Source organism: Plecotus auritus, assembly GCF_963455305.1.
Source record: "Plecotus auritus genome assembly, chromosome: 5".
NCBI lineage: Eukaryota > Metazoa > Chordata > Mammalia > Chiroptera > Vespertilionidae > Plecotus > Plecotus auritus.
Genome location: NC_137776.1, coordinates 157081014 through 157107936, shown reverse-complemented (window position 1 = coordinate 157107936; position 26923 = coordinate 157081014). Strand labels below are relative to the sequence as shown.

The window sequence follows — 26923 nt, the reverse complement described above, 5'->3', positions numbered from 1 at the left end:
GACCTTGCATGTCCACCTATGAAGCAGGGTGTGGAGGGTCTGAGCACAACACGGTGTCCCCTTTGTGAGGGAGCCCTGGAGGAGAGGGAGGGGCTCCTGCAGTGAGAGGGGCCACACATAGGGGCCAGGGGTGGGCCAGGGGTGGGCTGTGCACACCTCTCTCCAGGGGTGGTGATGGTGGGGGCTGAGGAAGTTCATAATCATCTCATCTCTGCCCGGGGCCTGGGAGGCAGGCGTGCAGGGGCTTCCTGGGGATGTAAAGATGACCATCTTCCCGCTGGTTTGTCTCAGCCCCTCAGTGCTACCAGCTGGGCTTTAGAGCTGCCCCGTCCTGGACAATGGCCTGCCTTAACCCGGCTCTCCTTTTCCCTGGATGGGCTGCCAGCACCGCTGACAATAATGGGTTTGAGAGGAAAAACGACCCTCTGGGAGTCTGTAAAACCTTAGTCAGGAAAGGAAAAAAACAAACAAACAAAAAAATGGGCCTTGGTCTAGGACCTGGGACCAGCGTGACAGAAATCTTGATTCAATTATTCTGTTCCTCGCACAATTCCCGTTCGCAGCTCCCTGCGAGGGATGTATGTTCTGGCGAGCACATGCCTAAGTACTTAAGATCTGTAACTAGAAAATTGAGTCGGCCCGGCAGTGGATTGGCCTGTGGTCTGCGTGTTCCAGGCATCACAGGAGCTGAGTCTGTGGCTGTGGTTTGGAGCTGCGGGGGTGCCTGGGGATGATTCACGGCTTTGGGAAGCTGCCTCCCCTCTTTCCTGCTCCTGTCGCTCAGAGCCAATGTCTTTAACTCAGTGGGTGGCTGTGCTGTGTTATTGCAGGAGGCAGTGGGCCTACCATCTCTGTTGGTTTATGGGGTCATCTTCTCTCCTACTGTCACCTGGACTCGGAGCAGATGTGCCCAAGCTGGCGCCGGGCTGTGTTTGATCGAGGTGGATGGGCCAGCTGGGTGCAGCTCTCTCAGAGGCTGAGGGATCCAGGCAGAGATTTTTGGAGGAAGAAAAAAAAATCTAGTTTGATGTTTACCATCAAACAGACAGGTCCTGATTTGGGGGGATTGTCTTATTGTGTGTGTGGAGAGTTGTGCTAGATTCTAGTCTCTGCTCAGAGGTCACTGTTTAGCCTTGAAAACTGCTTTAAAGGGTGTAGAATGGCCAGCATTTGGGTGTTGTTAGTGTAGACTGCTCTGTGCTGGTCACATCATTCTTAAGGACTGTGACCATTTGGGATATTGGCCTTTAATGGGGATAGTGACAAATTAGGATGTCCAGAGGGGTGTAACCTGGATGGAGGGGGATCCAGAGAACTCCTCAAAGCTCTAGGGATGTTTTGGCGCAAAGAAGAGAAGAATGAGCTGAATTGGATTGTTTCCTTCAAAATTTGGAGGGCTAACATGGAAGGCAAGAGCAATGAGACTTTGCTGTGTGGCCTCAAAGGCTAGCGTGTGGCAGATGCAGAGATTTCAGCTCAGTATAAAAAAGAACTTTGTAAATATAAGAATGGTCTAGGGCAGGAAGGGGCTGCCTTGGGAGGCAGTGAGCTCCTTGTCACTAGAATTATGTAAGTAGAGACTAGGTGGCCACTCACTGGGCTGCCGAACCATAGTATTAGGAATCGGGTGCAGGATTGGATGATCTTTGAGCTCCTCCCAGTTTTGAAATTTATGATTGAGCCCTGATGCCCAGGAAGACTTGGGAGGTGACTCAGTCAGTGCTCTGGGGCTGAGGGAGAATGATATGATGGTCTTGGAAGCTTATAGGAAAGCCGACCGGCAAGCAGGCCCACTACCCCTGCCCTGCATCAGGGAAAGTGTTTATGGTTGAGCAGAGAGGTGGGGCAGAAGTGCCCTTGCTCACATCAGCAAGCTGTCTGGAAGGAGTACTGCCTAGTGCTCCCTACTGCTCTTTCCCCAATTCATTCTGCCTCTCCTGGATCCTTGCATTGATTTCAGGGAGAATTGAAGAAGCAGAGATTGCCAGCCACATTTTATATAAGGGGAGGAAACTGAGGCCCAGGGAGTTCCTTGAAGTTGGCAAAGCCACACGGCTGGCATGCCCTCGGGGGTCAGGAGGAGCTGGAGAGCCATTGAGGCCTGAGCCCCAGGTATTGTCTGGCCACCTGCTGCCCCTCCACCCTCCAGAGGGGTGCTTTGGGGGTGGAGCAGCCTGGGGAGGGTGTGAGGAGGAGTTTCCAGCAGAAGGGCATGGTCAGAGTGTGGTGAGAAAGTAAGAACCAGCCACTGGGGAAGCACGGGGGAATTGCCAGGTGCACTGGAGGGCTGGCCCATTGGGACAGCAGACCATAGCACCATTTTTCTCAGGAGACCTCAGCAGCCTGGGGGAAGGGCCATGGGGCAAAAGAGGCATTAGGGAGCAAGAGGAAGACTACTGAATGTCCTCACCCCCATTTCTCAGAGGAGGTGCCTGGGGCTCTGCAAGGTGGAGTCACTTGTTCAGCTCTGGTTTGCAGGCATCTCCAACTTGGACTTGGGTGTTGCCCTGTGGGCATTTCCTGGTGCCACTCTTCTGCCCAGGCCGCAGGGCATGGGTGGATGGTAATAGAGTCCATTCACAGAGGGCCTGTGCTCTAGAGCTCGCAGGCTGGTGCAAAAGACTGGCAAATCCAAAACCCCCTCAGTGTGTGAGTAATGTGCCTGGGGCGGGGGGTGGGGGGCGGGCAGGGAGATGACAACAGGAGAGCAAGGTGGGGAGGGGCCAATTTTGACCAAAAGGATCTGGAAACGCTCTTTAGAGGAAATGGCACATTACTGAGAAAATATTTTCCACTGCTTCTGTTGTTAAATTTAAATTAATTGAAGTCCAATAAAACTGGAAATTTAGTTTCCCAGTTGCACTAGCCACATATTAAATGCTCAATAGCTACCTGTAGCTGGTGGCTACTGTATTGGACAACATGGCTTGACTACACATCGTAGATGCTCCTGGGTGCAGTGGACCAGTCACAGGTCTGTAGAGCAGGGGTCCTCAAACTACGGCCCGCGGGCCACATGCGGCCCACCAAGGACATTTATCCGGCCCGCCGGGTGCCGCTGCCTGTCCTGCTTAGCAGCCGACTCGTCCTGGGCCCGCAGTGCGCATAGGAATTTGTTCATAGTTTTTTTTTTAAACTATAGTCTGGCCCTCCAACGGTCTGAGGGACAGTGAACTGGCCCCCTGTTTAAAAAGTTTGAGGACCCCTGCTGTAGAGGGTTAAAGGCAGCCACAGGGAGGCAGAGAATGGCTCAGTGCAAGGACAGTTTCAGTCTCTTAGTTGGGCTGAACTGAGAGCTTTCGTGGAGAGGGCTGTGGGGTGGGCCTCAGGAATCCAGCTGGGCTAGGGGAACAGAGCCTGAGGCGGTGCCTCCCTCCCCGGAAGGCCCTGAGGAGGAGGTGGTGGGGCTGGACTTGGCAGAGCAGCCATGGGTGAAAGGGCAGCCCCAGACCCTCTGTTTCTTCCTGGGCCTTTGATCTCTGGTAGGGCCTCCTTCTGCCTGTCTCCGGGGGCCCCCATTCAGGTCCCCTCGACCTCCCCTCCCCTCAGCTCCCCAGAGTTTGAAAGGCCTCGGACACACCGAGGTCAGCGGAGTGCGAATCCCTTTCACTAGCTCAGAAAGCCGCCGATCCAGCAGCAGTGTGGGCTCCGGGACCAGGAGCTTCTTGTTAGGCAGTGGAGGGTGCGTGGCAGGTGGCATTTCCCGCCTTCCGGGCCCTGGGCTGCCCTCTGCCTGACGAGGCACGGGAAGGGCAGCCAAAACCCAGAGTGGCCTGTCCTTTACAAGCGAAGCCAAGTCCTGTGAGACCCTCATGGGGAGGTTTGGGGGCATTTAACAGGGGCTCCTGTCATGACCGTGCATCCCTCTTTGTGGGGCTGTCTGTCTTCTCATGTCTTTTGTTTGGGGGTGCACCTCCTCCAGTCTTATCTGACTCTGTTTATGTCTTGTGTATTGAGACTTCTTCTGTGTCTGCTTCTGTCTTCTGGTCTAGTGTTCTCTCTCTCTCTCTCTCTCTCTCTCTCACACACACACACACACACACACACACACACACACACACACACACACTCACTATCTCTTTCTCTTTGTATTCACTCTTGCTCTCTCACCACCTCCCTTCTTCCAGGCTGGGAGCCCACCTCAGCCCTGCCCTGCAGACCTTCATGGAGCTGTCGTGGGGAGGGAAGTGGTTTCAGAAGCTCACAGACCAGTCAGGGTCCAGGGCCCTCCTGACCGTGGGCAGGCCCCGGCCTTCCTCTCTTAGGGCGCTCTTTGTTTGCTGGACACTCAGACCTTGTCTGCTGCTCTGGGCTCTGGGCAGAAGGCAGAAGGCGGGAGCAGACGGTGCAGAGACCCTTCTCGGTTTCCCGGAGGGAAGCGGGTGTGGGGAAGCTCCCATCACTGGAGGTGTGCGCAGGGGCAGGAGAGCCCCGGGAGGCATTCTGGGTGGGACTCCGTGACTTCTGAGGGCGGTGCGTTCTGGGCAGTGCGTGCTTCTTAACCGCCCTGTGCCTGGAAGGGGCTCTGCCTACTTGTCTTTCCCTCCTGCTACCCGAGTCTGCGTCAGGAACTGTAAGCAGCCCTTGTGGCAGCAGGATTCCACAGACCTCTGCTTTCTGGAGAGCCCAAAGCAAGGTGTTGAGGTACTGAGACAAGGCACGGGCTCACAGGCCATTGATGAACTGGTTTGAGGACTTTCTGTGATGAAACCTTTGGCATGTTACTTAATCTCCCTGAGCCTCCCTTTTGTCTTGTGGAAAACAGAGGTGGCACCAATTTTATAGGTTCCTGTGAGGATAACATAAAGTCCCACCCAGGAAGGGTTTAGCCCCAGGGCCTGGTGGTAGGTGGTAAGCACTTAATAAATGGCCACGGAAAGAGACTGGGGCTCCAGGCTGTGAGGCTAGTCCCAGGCTGAGGGCAAGCAGGCTCCAGCCAGGGTTCTATTTGGCAGCTGAAACTGGCTGATCTGCCCAGCCCCGACTTCCTGTTTGTGACAGTCTCCTGCTATGGGCATCAAGGCTGAACAACAGTGCCCCCAGGTGTCAGCCGCAAAACCAAGGGCCACTCTGGCTTTCTTGGTTTCCCAGCCCCCTTGACGGAAGAATTGAAGGATAAAGCCCCAGTTTCCTATGAAGAAGGCCCTGGGTACACAGGGCAGGGGAGGCCTCCAGGACGGAGGGCAGAAGGCAGAGCGCCTGGCCTGGGAGGGCTGAGCATCTGGGAGTTGAGGTCACCAGCTTGGACCTCTGGACTCCCCCTGTCAGAGCCAGAAGGGTCTTGGAGAGCATCTAGGACATGTCACCCAGTCATTCATTATCCAGGTGGGAAAACAGGCTTGGTGAAGAGAAAGGGGCAGTAACCAGGTCACATAATAAAAACCCAGAAAAACCAGAGGGAGACAGTGGACTCCTCAGAACATCCTTGGTCTCCTGCTGCATTTGATGGGACAGATCTCACTTTTTTCTCTCCCCTCGTTTCTTTCATTCTCCTAAGTCCATCTTGTGTCCCTTGTTGAAAGCTACCAGGGACCCTTAGCCTGGCCCTACCCTGACCAGACCCTGGGGGGAGGGTGGCAGCTGACCCACTAATCCCCCAGGGTTAACTTCAACTCTTGACAAAGAGTCCTGACCTTCCCACCCCGGCCTCCCTCCCATTCCTCCTCCTCAGCCCGTCTGTACTTTCTGTCCCTGTGCAGTCTCTGAGCTTTCCTGTCTCCTGGCACCTCCCACTCACCCCTTGGTCCTCCATTAGGTGTCCCCTGGATGTGCCCCCAGGCTGGCCATGCAGGTCCATGGACCTGTATGCAGGTACAAGGATCAGGACCAAGCTGCTTGCTGGGAGGGCATCACTTAGAACCCAGGTGGCAATTGCAGCCTGACAGTCATGCTTTCCTTGGCTTGCCCTGTATTTAAAGTGACTTGAAAAACCAGCATTTAAAAACCAGAAGATTTCACATAGGGATGTCCGGCTTTTCTTGGGAAAAAGCCCATCAGATCTAGCAACACTTGGTGGGCTTCCTTACGTGGCCACAATTGGCTGGGGCTGCTGGGCTGTGCTTGGCTGCTCCCTACGCACCCTGCTCACAACGTTGGTGCTCTGTTTTGCTCTACCAGACGGCGTTGAGTTTCTGAGTCTTAGTGTGGACGCAGAACATGTTTCATCGAGTCCAGCCTGTGGCAGTTGAAGCCTGTGGAGGCAGGGCCCTGACCTGATGAAGCTCTGTGTGTGTGTGTGTGTGTGTGTGTGTGTGTGTGTGTGTGGTCAGGGAAGAGGGCAGTCCAGCTCTCAGGCCAGAGGTGGGTGGAGTAGGAGAGGCAGTAGGGCAGGGAGAAGGAGGCACTCCTCTTGACTGCCCAGAAGAACAGTGAGCTTGAGGTCATTCAGTCCACACCCTCCAGACTAGTCCAGGCACAGTGGGCGCAGGCTTGCTCAGGGAGGGCAGGGGGTAGTTAGTGACAGAGATGACAAGGACCGGGTTTCCATCTCCATGCCCGGCTGGCCACTCCCTCCAGCCTTGCAGTCACTGGCCCCTCAGCTGAGCCCCAGGCAGACAGGCTTCAGAAGCTTCCTTGGTAAAGCAGGGGACCCGAGGCCAGGTGGTCAATTGGAGGGGCTCCTTGGGCCTCTCCCTAGTGCCAAGGGCCTGTCCCTTGGGTGGTGGTCAGGTTTCGGTTCCTCCCAGCCCCTGGGTCTCTGAGTTTCACTTTGATTCACTGAGTGGGAGCCTGCATGAGAGCCAAAGCCACTGAACACCCTCTCCACCCCAACCCCCACCTCTTTGCCCACCTGCATTGCCGAAGGCCCCTCCTCCCCTCCCCCCACAAACCCCTTTTCCCATGGGACTGTGCACTGGTGTCTGGAGAGCCCCAGGGGGTGTGAAGGGCAGGGGGCACAATGTGAGGATCTCAGCTCAGAGATTCAGTTCTGGGCCCAGAGGGGATAGAGTCTCCTTGCAGTGAGCCAGCCCTTGGAATGGAGTGGCTTTCTTCACACCCCCAGGGGTGGGCAAACTTTTTGACTCGAGGGCCACAATGGGTTCTTAAACTGGACCAGAGGGCCAGAACAAAAGCATGGATGGAGTGTTTGTGTGAACTAATATAAATTCAAAGTAAAGGAGCGGAGGGGAGAGCAAGAGAACTGGATAGAACAGCCGGATCCAGCCCGTGGGCTGTAGTTTGCCCAAGGCTGCCATAGGCCCTGCTGCCTTGTGAGGCAGAGGGTCCCCCAGGCTTTCTCTCTGTCTTTGGAATATGGTTTAGCCCTCGGCCGCAGAGTCTGTGGCTCAGGGACTCTGCAGCACTCCCAAGGTACTAGAGACTTGTGAGGCAGGGGAAGGAGCCTGGGAGGGGGCGCCAGGGGCTCTGGGTTCCACCCTGACTCTGGCTGACTTGCTGGTGACCGTAGGGAAACCCCTTCCTCTTTCTGGGCCTCAGTCTTCTCATCTATAATGCAGGATTAATAAACTCCTGAGGCTCTTTTTGGTACCAAGATTCTGAACTTCTCCTGGTCCCATGTCAAGTCCTTTGGCTGTATTTTAGGTCAGTGGTTCTCAAATTTTTTGTAATGGGACCCATTAAAACTATTAAAAATGATTGAAGAAAACATGCAAGAACCTTTTTAGTATATGTGGGTTAATTAAAATGGACAAAAGTTAAACCTTTATTTATTAACATTAAAAATAACAGTAATAAACAAGAAATATAAATAATATTTTTGAAATAAGAGAAAACTCTATTTTCCAAACCAAAAAAGAGTGGTATTGCTTTATGACTTTGCAAATCTCCTTAGTGTCTGACTTAACAGAAGACAGCTGGATTCTCATGTCTTCTGCATCTGATGTGTTGTAACATCACGCACCCTGGAGCCTCTGGGAAACTCCACTGTGTACTTATGAGAGAGGGAGAGTGAAGAAATCCAATATCATCTTGGTGTTACAATGAAAAAAGTTTTGACCTCACAGGCCCCTTAAAAGGCTCTTGGGGACCCCCATAGGGGTCCCTGGATTAGACCTTGAGAATCTCTGCTTCCGTTTGCTTGCAAACTCTGATAGGAACAGAAGCTAAGTGGTTTTAGTTTTTTAAAAGGTATCATCATTTTGTCCTGTTCTTAGCTCCTGAAGGCAGTAAGAGCCATGACTGGTTTTTGAGCTGGGGCAGGGGTAAGGGGGGGGGGGGGCGCGGGAAAGAGAGGGAGTAACAAAACACTCTGGCTTGTCTTCTAGCAGACTGGGGTATGAAGTGCTTCTTCATTTCTCTCCCTCCCCCTCCCCCTCCCCCTACTCCCCCTCCTTCTTCTCCTCCTCTTCCTCCTCCTTCCCCTCCTCCTCTTCTTCTGTTAAACAATGGCATTTTTTTTGTTTCTTTGTTTGTTTTTGTTGATTTTAAAGAGAGAGGAAGAGAGAGAGAAACATTGATTTGCTGTTCTGTTTATTTATGCATTCATTGGTTGATTCTTGTATGTGCCCTGACGGGGGATCGAACCCACAACCGTGGTGTATTGGGATGATGCTCTAACCAGCTGAGCTGCCCAGCTGGGGCTGCAGTGCTTCCTAATCCTCTCCCTCCTGAGCTTGCGCTTACACAAGAAAGGCACAGCTACTGCGGTTCCTTTCAGTTCCAGTGGCTTATCTGTTGGGTTTGAGGTTTCATCTCCCTCCAGTGGACTTCCTTCGGGGGCCAATAGCAGCACCTGCAGAGCCTGGGGAGTGGGTGTTTGGGACCCAACCATGTCTTCCCTTCTCAGCTTAGCTCTGCATTAGTCCGCAGACCCCTGAGACCCCACCCTGGGCTTCATTTTGGTGGTGGGGGGGCGGGGCGGGGGAAATCAGCAAATGATACTGATTAGGAATGAAACAAAATAAAATGAAATAAAGAAGTGGGTTTGGTATTTATCTCGACTCCTGGCATTTGAGGAAAAGCAGGTCTGAAAGGCAGTTGGGAAAGGAGAGATTTTTGTTCTGATTCAATAGGGGTTTCTGGGTTTTTCTGGAATGCCGGTGGTTGGTCACTCATGTATGTGTGTGTGTTTGTGTAATTTCACTTTGAAATGTTCAGTTTTCATTTTCATTGGTACAAGTTTATCATTTGCATTGGTCCTTCCTAGGTCTAATGGACTACAATGGAGGTGAGGGAGAAAAAGAGAATGTCTTAAGGTAATTTGAGAAGCATTGAGAGAGGGAGAATAAAAGGTGCTAGAGAAAATATGTGTGAGAAGGGGTTTGCTTGTAGTGAAATAAACTGAGCTAGGAGAGGAAACAGAGAGAAAGGCGTGGCTAGAGAAGCTAGACTAGGTTAGAGAGACTACAAAAGAGGATGAGAAGTGACAAAGGGGTCAGACAATTCCCAGCACCAGCCACCAGGTGGCACCATTGACCCAAGACAGCTTAGTTGCCATTCAGGGTTAGGGACAAGAGGGGTAACAGGGCAGTGTACTGGCCATTTGTGGTATGCTTGTAACTGGGTAAGGGTGGGGGGAAGGCAGGGCCAGAGAGGCTGACCATGTGCCAGAGTCACATCTCCGCCAGCCTTTAGTCAAGGTAGAGGGAGGCGGGACCATCGACACTGGCGATCAATCCAGTCCTTCCTCACCTCCGTGGTGCAGATGTCCTGGGAGTCAAGCCCTTGGTTCTGTTCTAAGCCTTTACTTGCTGCGTGACCTTGGGTAAGTCATTCCTCTCTGTCTTGTTTTCCTCACGTTAAAGTGTGGAGATTTGAACAGATGACTTTAAGCGTCTTTGGGCTCTGACATTTGTGGTGTGCTGACAGAGCCCTGGGGTTGGAGTTCATCTCAGGGTCTTGCTCTCTCAGCTGTGTGACCTTGGGCAGCTCACTTCCCATCTGTTGGGATTATAGTAACATCTGCCGTACAGACTTTTGTATAAAATAGCAGGTTGGGGAATGCGTTGAAGTCTTTTCTGGTGCTGTGGGAGAGGGAGGGGTTGCTATTTATTATTTTCCCCTGGAATTTAAGTTAGTGAGAAGCAGGCATTCTGCCATCCTCATAGCTCAGAAAGTTTGTGTCTCTGCCTGTGGCCGCAAAAAAGGCTTTTTGGCAGGTGCTTGCTTAAGAGCACTGCATCTCTGCCCTAAATATCTTGGGAATCTGTTCAGTTTTCTCCATCCGTGGCCAAGCACTCTCTCCTCTCATTTGGACTATTGCTATGGCCTCCTAGTGGGTCCCCACCTCCAATGCCCCTGACTTCTCCAAACAGTTCACCTTCCACATAGCAGCCCCAGTGGCACTTCTGGAAAAAACAGTTCTCAGCAGTGACTTGCTTGAAGGGTTTTCAGTATTCAGATCTGCCCGTTGTTCTCAGAAGCCAGCCAAACTGTTTCCCCAAGGCTGCAGGGCCTTCCGTGGTCAGACCCCTGCCCAACCCACAAGCCACATCCCTCCCCGCCCTCCACTTTTCATGTTCACTCCAGTCACACCAGACCTCTTCCTGTGCCTTGAATATCACTTGTTCTTTCTTTGTTGTAGCCTAAGGGTTACTTGCATGGGTTGTAGGGCCGGGCACCTCGGGTTCTGGTGCTAACTCCACCAATGTCTGCTCATGTGACTTTGGGCAAGTTATTTGATTTCCTCCAGCCTCAGTTTCCCTATATGTAAAACCAGGGTACCAACTGTGCCTATGATTGGTTTGTTATGTGGACTGAATGAGGTAATGCATGTAAAGTGACCAGGATGACCCCTGATGCGTGCTCAATAAAGGGTGCCTTTTATTCTGATGCTGTTCCCACTGTCTGAAAAATTGCCCTCCCCATCCCACCATTTTTACCAGCTGACCTGCCCAAACTGCAGGATCCAGCTGAAATGTCACTTCCTAGGTGGAGGCTTCCTTAATGCTCTACTGTTAGCTCCCCTGGCCCGGTCTGCAGCACACAGAACCTACCTGTTGACAAAGGTATCACATTCGTTACTTATCTCCCTTCCTCATGAGACTGTGAGCCCCACAGGGGCCAGAACAGTGTCTGTAGCGGTCACCATTGTCCCCTGGTGCCCAGTACAGAGCCTGGTTCACGGTAGTATATATGTACAGAATAGGACTCTGGAGGCCATCTGGTGGGGGCAGATTGCTGAGTCAAACCCAGAGCCTTGCACATCAAATATCCTCCTCTGCCTGGCAGGGTGGCCCAATGGTTGAGCATCGACCTATGGACCAGGAGGTCAGGGTTCAATTTCCGATCAGAGCACATGCCTGGGTGTGGGCTCGATCCCCAGTGTGGGGCGTGCAGAAGGCAGCCAATCAATGATTCTCTTATCATTGATGTTTCTATCTCTCTCTCCCTCTCCTTTCCTCTCTGAAAGCAATAAAAATATATTTTTAAAAAATTCTCCCCCTCCTGCCTGACCTCAGAGTCTATTCTCTGGCCGCGTCTGGCCTCGTTGAAAGGATCTCATGACAACCATTCTAGAGGGAGAGGGAGCCCTCCCATGGTCTAAATACACACACACACACACACACACACACACACACACGCACGCACGCACGCACAGACACACATGCTGGGGCCTGCGGCCCTTGTTCTGCCTGCCTTGTCTGAGTATATGTTTCAGGTGTACATAGATCATGGCCCCAAACAGAAACTATAACTATAATGGCTAGAACTAAATGAGTGTTTACTATATACATTTTTAATTATTACCCATTTAATACTCACCACCATTGTATCTGGTGAATGAATACTCTTACTATTCCTTCGGTTTGAGGGCTGGCGCTGTAACCACTGAGCAAACCTGCCAAGGCCCTAAAATATTTTGATTAGGACTGGCACATGGCAAGTTGTAAAAATATCAGCTACTATTATTGCTACCAGCACAGCAGAGATTTTACCCCGAGTCTGGATTTCTCAAGGCAGCCTTGTTAAGAACTTTCTAATTTCTCTTTCTCTGTTTTTTAATGATAATTTTATTTATACTGCTATGTCTAGTGAGAGGATTATTCAGGCTACGGTCAGAACAAAAAAGACGTACCCACCAGAATTTAGACTAGCAGAATTTTAGTTCCATGTTTCAGAAGCTAATAATTTAGTTATAGATGAGGGCAGCTTGCAGAGGCAGGACGAGCTGGACACGGAGTGGCGAGGCCTGGGTTCCTGGTCCCAGTTCAGCCACTATCTTGCTGTGTGATCAGTCAGGTCCCTGCCCTCTGGGTCCTTGATGTGGATGCAGTGAGCCCAGACAACCCTTCCAGCTCCTGATCCTCCGTCCTCCTTCCTCCCCCTTCCTCCTCCCTCCCTCCTCCCTGCTCCCTGCTGTTCCCCCTCCCTCCTCCTCCATCTTCTCTCTCTTCATTTCCTTTCTGTCTGAGACACAAATGCCATCCAGCACTTTTGAATGGTACTTTTGTTCCGCTAACATCTCTTTTCTGAAAAGAAGGATCAGTCAGGTTTGTATCTTTTAAATGCTAGCACATTTTATCAGTTAAGAACCTGCATACCTCTCTCCCATAGCCTTAAGGAGACAGACAGAAGCAGCAAAGGGGAAGGTTTATGGGAGACAGTGGAGGAAAAGCAACAAAATCTCTTTGGAGGCCTGATGTATGGATGGTCCCTCCAGAAATGCCTTCTTTTCCGAGAGTCCCCTTTCTCCCCTCTTCCCATGACCCTAAGCATTTTTCAGCCTGACTCCAGTTATGACTTGTGTCCCTCTTAGTTCTCCATAGAATGGGGAGGGGGCAAGAGCGGAGCCTATGACTGAGTCATACTTGTCTCAAGACCTTGGATGCAGGGCTTAGAGCACTGGACTTGGAGTCACAGGACCCTGGTTTTGAGTGATGGCTTTGCACCCCCACGCTGATGTTCTTGGGCAATACATTCTGGGCCTTGATTTCTTATTGGCAAAAGAAAGCAGAAAGCCCTCCTCAAAGACTTGTACAAATCCAGTGAGGAGCAATGCCTGAGGAAGTGCTTTGGAAACTGTAAAGCTCTATGGAGGCGTCCTTGTAGTTCGTTTCACGTGCCTGCTCTGTGACCTTGGAATCTTAACTTCGCCAAGGGTCAGTTCTCCCATCTGTGAAATGGGTATAAATCCCTAGACCACACAATTACTGTGAGACTTTCATAATGAATGTAAAACAGTTCTTGGCAGTGGCAGGTGCCTGGGCCTAGGTTAGTGCCTAGTCCCTTTCCCTTTCTTATTTCTTCACACTCCCTCTCCCTGTGAGTACAGGGCATAATAATTAAGCCACAGGCTTCCGAAGTCTAGTTACCCAGACTGAAATCCAATGGGCCACTTCTTGCCTGGGGGATCTGAGGCAATTTCCCTAACCTGTGCTTCCATTCATTCCCTTGCCTGTAAAAGAAGGAAAGCAGTATCTGGTTGAGAGGGTTGTCTAGCAGGTCAGACCATGCCCATAAATGACTGGAGACAGCGCCAGGGCCAGGTGAATGTTAGTGATTGCGCCACATCTTGTTCCCTCCACACACCCAGACACAGGACCCCAGCCGCCATCCCCTTCAAGCCCCCAGGGCCGGTGAAGGAAGCCAGACTTGAGCGGCGAGGAGAGGGATTTGCTCAAGGTCCCGCCCAGACTCATATGCCAAGGTCTTGGAGGAATTTCCAGGGATTCCACCTTGCTGCCTTGCGGACAAAGCCCCTCCAAGGGGCCAGACCCTCCTCTTCGGCTCTGCTCCCCCAGACACCCCCTTGGCCCGGAAGGGAGGGCAAGCGCCTTCCAGGAGGGTATCAAGATTTTCCTGCGCGATATGGAAGGAGAAATAAATGCGACCGCGTCAGAACATGGCGCAAAAAGAAGGGAGCGCGCGGCGCCCTCGGGAAGGAGGCGGCCCTCCCGCCCGGCGTCCGCCAAGCATTTGCAATTTAATTGACATTTGGCGGCAGGAAGCCAATCAGTATAAGTCAATTGACGTTCCGAGATAAAACTAATCGCAGGCCGGCGTTTCCCCCGCCGGCGCGGCTGGCTGGGCCGCGGGGCACAGCGTGGCGGCCGCGGCGCCGGCAGGTAATGGCCCGGGCGCGTGTCTCGGCCCGCGAGGGGGCAGCCAGCGGCCCGCTGATTGCCGAGCAGCCCACGGCGGCCCGGAGAAGCCCGTAATGAATGACTTTATTTGCCGGGGCCCTGCTGAGAACAATTGAGTTTGTTATGGTAACAACGGATGCCAGCTTTCTGGGCCCCAGGGAGCGCGCGGCGGCAGCCGGGAGCTGGGCAGCCGAGCAGATGATGCGCACCGAGGCGAGGGCGCTGGCGGCGGGGAGTGGCCCACCAGGATCAGGAACCCAAGGGACGCTTTGCGCCCACAGCCTTCGGGGGAGAGGCGGTGGCCAGGCCCCCGTGGACTGAGGTGCTGGCTGATACACACCGTTCTCCCCTTGGACCACAGTGCAGAATTGGCACGGGGGTTCATCAACTCCTTGCTTGCTTGTTGGACTGGCCAGTCCTCGTGGGTGTCCCTGCAGACTCTTCTTCCCTCTTCCCTCTGCCCTCAGGCCTGGTAGGGGTTAGGGAGCATCTGGCCTTGCTGAGGGCTGCCCTGACATCAACTTTCTGTCTCTTGCACCAGTGGAAAGTAGAAAAAGACACAAAAGCATCCCTGCTTGGCGTGCCATGGCTTGATAAATTCAGGGTTGCATTTCGACCCACCCCCGTATGTGTTGGCAATATCTCTGTGCCCTCTGACCTTCCATCTCTGTCCCCTGTCTGTGTCCCCATGCTTTTTGGCAAGGCACCTCACACAGGAAGCCCTCCTTGCTCCCATTGACAATGCTGTCAGCCACATGGCTGCCTTCTGCTTTCCTTCATCACACCATGAGTTCCAAAGGCAGGGGCTGCCTCTGACTCATCCCAGTGACTCCCTCTGCGCCCAGCACGGAGCCTGACAAAGGGCACAGATATGGAAGCAGCGGATAAGGGAGTGGACTTTTTTCTTCTTTGCCGTCTCGTGCTTTCCTTCTGGTTACAGACACCAGAGATCCTTTTCCTTTTTCAGTTCTGTTTTCAAGCTTGCTCTCATTCATTCATTCATTCATTCAACAAATATTGACTGAGAACCAACCATGTCAGGTACTCTGATATAACAGGCCCTGCCCTAAGGGAATCTACCCACCACTGAGAGATGACAATGCAATGCATGTGATAAATGTGTGTCAGGCACCTACTGTGTGCTCACTAATGGCCGACATTTCTTGAGTCGGCAAAGGCTCAATAAGGGCTTGCTGAGGGCTTTTCCGTCTGTCATTGCATTGAAACACAATAAAAGCAAAGCACAACCAAGTGAGGTATGTCAATACTCTGCTAGCGGCAGAGGTAGCATGGAGACCCCTCCTGCCCCCTTTCCGGCTCTTCTACCTCACCCCAGTCTTAGTCTCACCCCCCGTGCTCTGTGAGCTCCAAAGCTCAATCTGTATGTTTGCAGGGCAGCAGGAGCACCGATTTTCCAAGGATTCTTCCCCGGCCTTTTGCTCTTGACCTTGATTCAGTCGTCTGAGAAAAGGCAGGAAGGAGAAGCTTCTGTGGAATGTGGGTTCCTTCCTGGTTCAGTCCTAGCTGGATTATTGTCTTTGGGAAATAGGTTTCTGTAAAGGGTAGGGGGAATCCGGGTGCTGTCCTGTAGGACAAGCTCTCACTATTCATGGCTTAAGGAAGCACATTTATTTGAGAGCCATTTTTGGTACTCGTCTTCCTGTCTCTCAAAATGGTCCTGGGGAACTCTCTCTGCAGGGCAATACTCTTTTTCTGGAAGGCAGATTAGGAAGATAGTCTGGCCCATGGGATAGTCCTAACTGGCAAAACCGAAGGGGGTTTGGAAATCATACACGGTGATTTTAATTCTGTCAATGTGATGTCTCCTGTCTAAGACAAATCCTTCGCAGTGCTTCATTTGCTATCCTAAAGTGAAATTTAGAGAAAATATAACCTGCCCACAGACATAATTTGAAGAGTCAATACGATGCCCCAATTGTAACAAAAAGGAGAGAGAGAACTAAAATTATAATAAAATGATGTATTTCATTATGTAAAGGCTCAGGCATGACTACACCAGAAGATATAACAAAATAGTCGGTTGCTTGCACTTATGCGCACGATTGCCATGAATGCAGCAGCTACAAATGTGGACAGCTGTGTTTTTTGGCGATACAAATACCTCTGGTGGTGGTGCCATCAGCAGACTGATTTTCTGAAATTGTGAACATGTTTTGATAAAATTCCAACCAAAGCAAAGCATAATAATCTTCCCTCAGTTTATGTGAAACTGTATTCTTGGGAAAAACAGTGTAAATTAAAACACAGAGTTTGTGTGTATGAGTTAGGTTCACGGTTCAAACTCTATTTATAAAGAGAGGTTTCACCAACCTGAATGTATGATGGGCATTCCAAGGATGTGTGGGATGCAGGGTGACCCCTCACTGTGCTCCCGGGATGGGGCTGGGTAGTATCCCTGACTCCACCCACAAAAGGCCATAGCCCTTTCCCAAAAACAATACCTCACAGATTTCTAAAATTGGCTCCGATCTGACTACCCTTGTTGAGATCCATGAGAACAAATGAGTTTCTCTCTGGGGTCCCTGCCTTTGGGAAGTTCTGTAACTCTATTAAAAAGCAAAGTCTGCATACACTGTGTACCTACTGTATGCAAGACCTGGTGCTGGACAGATAGAGGCGCGCGACCAGACTTGTATCTGGGGCTGTGAAAGCTATCTGAGCCTAGTCCATGAGTGCCAAGCTCCCAGGGACCTCAGCTGGTGAGTATAGCTGCATCCACAACTTATACTCTGTCTAGGATACCCTCTGCCTCCTTCCTAATATCACCAAGTCCAAATCCTGGCTCAAATACCACCTCCTCCCTCCAGGAAGCCTTTCCTGACCCCACCCACCCTTTCACCTCCAACACCAGATAGGCTTTCTCTGTCTCTGGGCCCCCATGGCATGCTCTTTGGGGGCTCACTTAGGGTGCTTTTCCAAGCTTGAGTCATAACTCCATCTCAGGCCTTCTCTTGTCTCCCTGACAGAGACCAGGCACCCCCGAGGGCTGAGACTGGGTTCTCTTATGGAGCTAGGCTTGGAGTCAGAGCACCAGCAAAAGATGAATGAATGCTTGAACCAAGCTTAGCCAGGTGGCCCTCTCTGTACCCACCTTGTTCTTTTTAATTAAGCAAATGGTTTCCTCTTTCCCTATCCTTACTCCCTGTCCTCACTGGCTGACATGAGACGCTTACTGTGCAGACAGTGGGCTCCGCTCGCTTGCTTGCTCTGACCCAGTGCCGCAGGTTTGGCAGGATTTATTGATGTCATTGCACAGATGAGATGAGCTGAGTAAGATCACACAGCTGGCAAGTGGCAGAGCCAGAGCTGGCACTCTCTGTGCCACCATCTTTGTCATTTAAATACTTCCAAGGCGACGTCTCTCCCCTGGGAAGCTGTTCATTCATTTACTGGCTTCTGACTCAATGTTAGGCAGTAAGACCTCAGTGGTGGGGAAAGCCTGGCGGCTCCCTAGGAAATTCTGTTCCGAGGCCCCCGACCAGGCACAGAAGGAGAGAATCAGGTGCCACCAGGGAGGGAGTGGCCACTCTTTCCCAGCAGGAGGTCACCAACGATTGGCTGTCTCCTTTGCACCTTGTTTGTTGCACTTTGAATAAAATGTCCACTTTTATCCATTTGTTCCACGAGCATTTATTGTGTGCCTGCTATGTGCCAGGAGTTGTTCTAGGTGCTAGGGACACAGCAATGAACAAGAAAGACAAAAATCTACCCTCGTGAGTGACATTCTAATGAGGGAAGAGAGAATGAACAAATAAGGAAAAGAAACAGCTTGTTCATGGACAACAGGCGGGTGGAGGCATGTGTGGGGAGGGGTTTGGGATGGGAATGGGGGGATGAGGACAAATATGTGATACCTTAATCAATAAAGAAATTAAAAAAAGAAAAGAAAGAAACAGCTTGTTAAGTGCTCTGGGGGGATAACAACGCTAGGTAAGGAGATTGGGAACAAAGCAGGGGCAGAAGTATGTAGGTATACGCTGGTGTATGGAGGGTGGTCATAAGGATGAGATGACATTTGAGCAGAGAGACTTGAAGGAGGGGGGAGTGAGCCAAAAAGAAATCTGGGGAGGAATGTTTCAGAGAGAAGGAACAGCACATGCAAAGGACTGAGGCAAGTGTGACTGGAGCAGCATAGCAGGAGGAGAGAGGTCAGGAAGGGGGCGCTGCAGGGCAGGGTACCCCGATACAGTAGGGCCTGGTCCCCTGGAGATGAGGCACCAGTGGATGGCGGCCCAGAATGTCTAACAGGGAACGTTGGAGGGGTGTTCTGTCTCCTACTGCCAGCGAGTCACCGAGTTCAGCAGACTTTCCCTCCTAATGATCTCCTGAACCTGATAGTCATTCCCGTCATCAGCTCTCTCCTGGGCTCGGCCTCCATCCAGCCTGGGTCCTCTGTCTCTTCTCCTTCCAGTGGGATCTCTACACTGTGGCCAGATTGGATCATATGAGCCCCTCCACCCCACATCCCTTCCATGTCGGGAGTGAATTAAAAATGTATCAACATGACCACACAAGGGCCCCACTGGGGGATCTGGGATGTGGAGACTGGGGTAACTGGAAGGAGGGCTGTCATTTTGTGCTACAATCTTTGTCATTTAAATACTGGGGTAAGGGAGGCAGCATGTTGTAGTGGGAGGCCCAGAAGCCCTCCCCCCCTCCACCCCCGCCCCCCCCCCCCCCCAACAAGCCCCTAACTTCAGCCGGGCTCTGGCTTCAGCAATGGCTCCCCCCAGAGGCGTCTGCTTTATTTATTGCTTCTCCCCAGCTCCCTGCGGGCAGAGGAAAGTCCATTAGTGTGTTTGCAGACAGCCAGCTCTGAGCAGATGCAGAGCTTATTTGCAAACTGTCATTGCCCTGGCTTCCTCCAGAGACCTGCATGCTGGGCTCAGCCTTGTGGCTGCAAGAGCCACCTCCCCCAGGCAGACAGCCAGGCGGAGCCCGGTCCCTGATTTCCCAAAGTGCAGCGTCTTGGCTTGCAGTTGGGAAAATTAAATTAAATGCCACGAAGGAACCATACCAGCGCATTGGGCCATGTTGACAGTGGAGACTGAAGTTCTTTCTGTTGATAGGAGCTCAGTGGCTTAGCAGACATTAGGGGAGGTGTTGAGAGAAAGCGTAAAATGTCCTGGGTCTGGGATATAGGTTCAAGTCCCGGTTGCACTGCTGAGTGTCTTGGTGATGTTGGACTATTGTTTACTGTCCTCTGGGCCTCAGTTTTCAAGCTGAACAAGAAGCTCAGTCGGTCTTAGAATTCATCCTAAGCTCTGAAATTTTCTGAATTGAATTTTGAAAATGTTTTCTTCATTTAGTAGTCGGAGACAGAATGGTGTGTTCAGGATGGCTCTAAAATTCTAAAATTGCCTGGAGGTCAGGCTCAGCGGAGTAAGGGCACTCAGGAGCTGTGATGCCGGGGCTCTCAGTCTCACCTGGCCTGATCGTTTTGCTGTGTGACCTTGGGCAAGTCACTTCCCCCTCTCTAAGCCCATTTTCTCATTTGTTAAATGGAAATGATAACTGAGCGCCCCCATCCTGGTCCTGCATGAGACTCAGATTAACTGATGAATGTGAAAGGTCAGCGTGAATATGTACTTGAGGAGAGGTGGGAGCGGCGGTTCTTCTTATTGTTGTCCTTGTTACCATTTTCACATGAGACTTACCCTGTCTAGGCACACACACTTGCCAGAATAATACAAGAATCTGCCCCTCCTGAGTACAGAGCCCAAGCAAGTCAGTTGAGCTAGGTAAAATGGAATGTTGGTGCCTCTATTCAGAACGAAGAGACCCCTTAATTTGTGCTGGCTCCATTCCACGCCATCATAAACCCACCATTGATATGTGTGTGTGTGTTTGGTGGAGAAACACACCACAGATACACACAAAAGCCTCTCTAGTTCTTTTCAACTGGGACAGGGGATGGCACACGTTGGCAGGCAGAGGCTGATCTCTGTGTATCCAAGAGGAGTCGAGCCAGTCCGAGTATATCTAACAGGTCAAGCTCTGAAATGAAGAAGCAATAAGCCAGTGAAATGGTACTATCACCGAAACATGATTGATCAATTGAATTCTATCAGAGACAGTGGACAGTGAGATTAACTCAGGCCTGATAGGTTCAATGAGTTAAAGCATGATGTTCATTTCAGCTTCATTTCACCAGTCTTTGCTTGTGAAATTGGTCAATCAATAGAGGTTGAAGATCATATATATATATATATATTGGGGACCATCTTATAGGGAATATAATCTCGGTGGCTGGCTCCTGGCTGGGGCAGCCTGCCCAGGGTAATGGAGACAGAACAGGGACTCCATCAGCGCCATCGAAATGGCCTGATATCTGCTCCAAATGAAAAGTATTTTTGGATCTCTGATGATTTATCTTTTTTTCCTCCCACTCACTTTGATCTATGACAAAACCCATACCCATCTTGGAGAAATATAGTGATTTCTCCTGAAAACATTTGTGCAATGATCAGATAGATACACTTCAAAATATGAACCTTTTTTTTTAGTTATATTGTCCTTGGAAAAAAATAAAGAGTAATTTAAAAACTCAAGTGGGGGTAATGCAAAGGTATCAGAGTAAGTATTACTTTAAAACCCAGTCATTTATTTATTTCTGCGTAGTCGGGGTGGGAGACCGACTGCTGTGTGTGAAAGCCGAAAAAGGGATGCATACATGAGAAGTCCTTCCAGGTATAATTAAAACGAAGCCTTTAGCATTCTTTGATCTCATTTAAAAGCACAACTCGCAGAAACAAATCACCCTTTTGCTCCGAGTAATATTTCATTTGCTTCGGAATAGTTTGACTGTGGTGGTTAACATCCTTCCTAATTAGTGTGCCTCTCTCTCTGTAAGGTGGAGTAATTAGGTCCCACCATGTGAGGTAATGGACTTGGACAGTGTGGATTAGAGAGAACAGACTTGTCCTGTGGCAATGCACAAGGTATTACTTCCTGCCCGCCTGTTCTCTGAGGTCATCTTCATTCCTTTAAGCATAAAGAAATCCCATCTCTTCATACCAACACCACGAGGGCTTCAATAATGCACTTGCACTGTTTGTACATCAGAGTATACCTTAGGCTCTGGGTAATGGGAAATGGTGCTGAACAGCCAGAGAGAGGAAAGAACCTTGCACAGGTCGCTACCCTCCCACTACCCCTATTCCTGCATTCTAATCCTACTGAATTTTGGCCCTTTCCCATGCACCACACTTTCTTCTGCTGCTAGGCCTTTGCATATGCTGTTCCCTCTGGTTGAAATGCACTTCCTCTTCTCTGTTGCTTTCTTTGGCTAACTCCTTGCTACTCCTCCTTCAAACCGGGGCTTCATCTTTTGCAGGGGGCCTTTCCAGATCACCCTACCCCAGTCTGGATTGAGTGGAGTGGTTTAGTGTAGGAGCAGACTCTGGAGCCAGAGTGCTTGGGTTTGGATTCCAGCTCCTTCATCTCTTTGCTATGTGACCTTGGGCATGTCACTTAACCTCTCTGTGCCTCGATTTCTTCATCTGCAAAATGAGAGGGGACAAGTATAGACTTGACTGGGTTGTTGTGAGGATTAAATAAATAAGGTGCTTAGAATAGTGCCTGGCACAGAAGAAGCACAGGTAAGGGTTGGCTATTCCCGTTTGGCTCCCAGGCGGTGTCTGCTCTCAGATTCCCAGCACTGACTTTACTATGCTGGAGTAATTCGCTTGTCTACCTCCTCCACTCTAGGGCAGGGGCGAGAAAGTAAGCCCCTCTGTAGCTCAGGGGCCAAGCGCAGGTCCAGGCACCCAGCAGGAGTTTGGTGCTTGTTGCTCAGGAATGAATAGATCCAGGAGGCTTGGAACAGGAATCGGGGCCTGGTGTGTTCCTAGACCCACCTTGCCGCAGGCCTGCCTTCTGGACCCAGTCAAATCCCTTTGCCATCCCTGAGTGTGTAGTCATAGGTCCCGTGGGGCCTTTCTCTCCCTGACAGCCTGCGATTCACTGGGTAACACACAACACAATCAGATTCACTCTGGTCGAACCTGAACGTATTTGGCAATTTTACAATTTCGCGTGTTCCTTCTCTAAGAAGAAAGATGGAGTGAAACTAATGGCGGAATAATGGCAGTTCCGATGGGATTTTCCTCCGTGCCACTTTGATTTTTCTCAGTCTGCAGTTCCAGTTTAGGATGGGATTTATAAAAATCACCCAGGACATCGACTTTGGTTCTGGGCTACCGTGGGACATTTCTAGCCCTGCCCTCCCGGTCCCCAGCACAGGGCCTGGCGCGTAGTCGATGCTCTGGGAATTTTGCTGACTGACTCTTGTCTGTGCCTGGAATCCTATCTCCTTTTCTCAGCATCTTGTCCCCTCCCCTTACCTCAGGTCTAGCTTGGATAGTCCCTCCTTCAGCCACTTCCCGCCCCCTCCCCGCCCCCCCCCCCCCCCCCCGTTGTTAGTCATCTCTAGGTCACCCTAAGCGTCCAAACACCACCTTGCCAAGATTAGAAGCTCTGTGAATTATTTTGAGTAGAAAGAATTAATGGCATTTTGTTGTTCTTGTTGGACTCTGAGCAATTTTTCCTTTTGATGTGTGTTGCCAGGAAACTTAGAGTTCAACTGTGTTTTGACAGTTTATCATCCTCTTGTTTAAAATTTTATGAACTGCCTCAAATCTTCTTAGAAGTAGGTAGAACATAAACCCTTAATTGTTTCCTCTTCTGGGATCACTGATATAATAGAGATCACCTCCCCCGCAAAGTTTTCTGCCAAGTTCTCTGATGATGATGCCAGAGACCATCCTACTGCTGAGTTCTTTTGAATCATTCAGACCTGCAACCCCTCCAGGTCACTCATTCAGTCAGCACCGTTGATTAGCATCTCCAGTGTTTGAGGTGAATCAGACATGGGCTCTGTTCTCAGGGAGCTCATACTGTTAGCAGGGAAGGAAAGAAATAATACTGCTAGAAACAACTCATGTTTATTGAACACTTACTATGTGCCAGGTACTATGCTAAGCATTTTACATTATCTTTGTTCAATTCTTTCATCAACTGTAGGTATCATTATTGCTCCATTTTATAGGTGAAAAAGTTGAGGATTAGAGAGGTTAAGGAAGTTTCTCAAGTATCATAGGCTTGTAAGAGACAGAGCGAGGATTTGAACCTGGGCCTATCTGCGTTTGGGGTGCCCAGGCTTCCATAGTGTGCTGTGCGCCCATCACAGCACAGCTTTACTCTAAAACATGCTAAGAGGTGTGCAAATGCTCTGCCATGTATTTGCTGTGACCTTGAACAAGTTACTTATTATCTCTGTCAGTTTCCTCAGCTATTAAATGGGGATTCTGAGAGGACCGGGGAGTGAAGGGACAGTTGAGGAATGAAGAGTAGCCTACTGGGATGGTATTGTGGGGTGACGGGAAGGATGACCCTGGCTGGAAGGGCAGACCATGGGGGCCCAGAAGGCTTGGGCTGTGTCCTGGGGAAGCCTTGGAAGGGTTTTCCTGGTGAAAATGATGACAACAGCTAACACTGTTTGGACACGACCTTGGTGCCAGGTACCCTGCCAGCCATCTTGCAGGGATTATCTCATTTAATCCTTACAAAAGCCTCAGGGATTGTCCCGCATAACATTGTTCCCGATTTACAGTGGAGGAAACACAGGACTTTGGTGTTAGTACTTGACCTGAAAGTAAAGGGAAGTAGAGAGAGATCACTGGATCTTCAGGCAAGAGACCTACGGTAGGTACAAGTCCCAGCTGAGGCTCAGTTACTCAACCTCTCTGAGCCTCAATTTTCTCATCTCTAAAATGGGTTAAGAATTCATATCTCACACAGTTGTTCTGAGGATCAGTGAAATTTAATGATGCAAAAATAACTTGGTTCAGTGCCTGGCCCTGAGCAGCGCTCCATGCAGAGTGAGGTCAGGGGCGCTTGGGGAATCCCGTGTCCCCATCATCTCTGGCAGTACCTCTTCATTCTTGGCTAGAGACAGAGGGTGTTCTCACAATTGTGTGCAGGGCGTTTAGCTAATATAGCCCCAGAATAAACACCCCTAAGCCATAGTCATGCCTAGTCCCTCCTGTGGAGAAATTATAGAGCCACTGTTGCCCTCAGCAAGCTTCTATTGCGTCTGAAACAATTTCTTTCTTTTTTTAAAAAAAATTAACCCTCACCCGAAGATATTTTTTCCCATTGATTTTTAGAGAGAGTGGAAGGGAGGGAGGAGGGAGAGAGAGAGAAACATCGACATGAGAGAGACACATAGATTGGTTGCCTCTTGCACGCGCCCCAACTGGGGCTGGGGATCAAATCCGTACCTGAAGTATGTGCCCTTGACCAGGAATGGAACCCGTGACCCTTTGGTCTGTGGGCTGACGCTCTAACCACTGAGGAACCAGCCAGGGCTGAAACAATTCCTTAAAGCTGCAAATTATCCTGGTCTGATCTTGGATGGTCTCTGCTTTATAACCTGCTTTTAAGCCAGTGCCACCACCTGAGATCAACCCCAAGCTCCCTGGCTCCCTTGACTCAAGCTGGGGATGTCCCAGGTCCACACCAGTTCAGTCTTCCCAAACACACTGGCTCTAGACGGCAGTGGCAGATGGCCTGCCAAGACCTGGCTCTGTCTCCTCATTTTCAATGGGGGAGGCAGGGTGCGTGCCGGAGTCCTGGGAGGAAGAAGCCGCGAACAGGTTTGATGTCAGCTACTCTGTATGGAACCTGAAGGCCAGATCTGGAGAGGACCTTGGGCCCTGGGGTAAGGGCACGGGGATGTTGTAGTGCCTAAAAGCAATAATGGTGGGATCTGGGAGTTATTTTCACAACTTCAAAATGATTAAGGGCAAATGTATCCCCGTGAAGAAAATAGATTTTTTCCTGTCTCTGACGCCCTCCCTGAAACCCCCCAACAGCCCTACTCTCTTCACATGTCCATTCCTAAACCAAGTATTAAGCAAAGGTAGGTTTGGGCAGTCATTTAAGGGTAGAATGAACATTGGGAGGGAGGATCCCCTACAAAGACTGCACAAACTACCAAAACGGGAAAATAGGGAATGCCTATTTAGTAGGCAAAATCTAGGCTGATTTTGGAGGAGAAAACAGAAATGACTGACTCAGCTTCCTTAGTCTATTGATGGGGCTCCTGAGGCCCAGAGAGGGAGAGGAACTTGCTTGGGCTCACTCAGCAAGTAAGGGCAGAGTGAGGGCTAGAACCCAGGTCTACTGGCTCCCAACCCTTTTCCCACTGGGCCCTGCCACTGCCCTGCCGTGCTGAGGAGTGACTGCGAGGATGAAGGAGGCTCTGAGAGGGCTCTGGCTCTGACTCCGGCTTCGGCTGGGCTGTGTGGAGAAATGGTTCTCAGAGACGGATGGGGGGCTGCCTGTGGCTGCAGCCTCCTTTCCTGGGGCTCCTAGGCCTCCGACAGGGGTTGCATCCTAGTGACCATGATGCCAGAAGGGATTATGGAGATTTCTGTTTGTTTTTATTCTCCCCCACTCCCTCAGCCCCCCAGCGAACATCTGCAGACATAAAGTACATGATGATTTTTAAAGAAACAAACCAGAACCCTCCAAGAAAAATGCAAAATCCTGGAATCTGCTGTGCTCTGAAGAAAATGCAATGGGTTTATGATCTTTTAAGACACACAGGAGACAGCTTTCTTTTGACAGATGGGAATCTGAGGCTATTTTGCTTCCTCCCCCTTTTCGTGACCAGACCCGATTGTGTAAAGCTTTTAGCTCCAAAGCCGGGTTGTGAATAACATTGGTTTAACCTGAAATTTAAAGCCAGCATTTCTTCGCTCCCCGAGACGGGTTTTCCTGCCCCTTGCTCCCCCGAAGCTAGCTTCCAGAATGTTAATTCTGACAGCCATGGTTGACTAAGCCCAGCACTGGGTCTATTACATATTATTTGATTTGGAGTAGAAAAAAAAAGATTTAAAGATACCACACCCCTTATATACCTTTGTACTTTGGCCTATGTCTGTCCATATATTTAAGCACAGCGTTCACATTGGGAGTTCAGGTTTTTCTCCCCGGAATAAAATGAGTCCGGGCGTTTCTGTAGCCTGTCTCCAAGACCACATTCCCCAGTGAAGTCAGACAGCATCTTTGCGGCACAGATGAGAAACACTACGCCAGCTTCCACTGCAGGCCTGGAGGTGCAGCCCTGCCTTCGTGCTGGGGATGATTTTCTTGTGTTCATTTTTGTAGTTGTCTCTGAGCACAATCTGTTTGTGCACCCACTGTGTGCGGCACCCAGAGGCCCATCAGCTGTGTCCCTGGCCTGAGAACCATGAGTCTTTTTGTCAGAGTGTTTATGTTGGTTGGCACATTTACCCTTACTGGTCTGATTATTTTCCAACGAACAGTTGCCTCTTCTACCGGACATACCTCCATGGGGACCAGGGCTGGGCCAGGTTTTGCCCATCACTATATGCCCAGCATGGGCACAGTGCCTGTCACTAAGATTGGTTGAGGGAATAAGGAATGAAGGAATGAGGTCAGACAGAGGGATCCTGACATCTGCAGACCAGACCTGTGGAGTGAAGGTGGTTGTCACACGTATTACTAATTTGTTCATTTTTTCCAGAAATATTCCCTGTGGAGAAGACAGAGATGAATTAACTGTGGTTCCCCTGCTCCCCCTCCCCTCCCTAACCCCTCACCCGCCCACGGTAGCTGATAGCGGAGAGTGAAAGTGAAGGGTCCAGGGAGAAAGTGGTTAGAGGGAAAAGCAGCTGGAACATGAAGGAAGGCGTCCTGGAGGAGACGACCTGTGTGTTGCAGGCTGTGTCTGTCCTGGTAACGCTGTGCACGTCAATGAGGACTGGTTTACCTCTCCTGCAGGCACGGTGGATCACCTGTGGCTGACAGGCTGGCTCCACGCATCACCTTCAAATGCCCACGGATGGAAAGTTCATGTTGCCAGTCCCTAGCTTTCTGAAGAGGAG

General features: G+C 50.6%; 1 protein-coding gene across 8 annotated transcripts in view; it reads left to right on the top strand.

The window, feature by feature from the left end:
* PAX5 (paired box 5) overlaps positions 1–26923 on the top strand; it is a gene marked incomplete at both ends in the record, with an annotated part of 152562 nt that overhangs the window by 30387 nt on the left and 95252 nt on the right. The gene's annotated exons all lie outside the window — the stretch shown is intronic.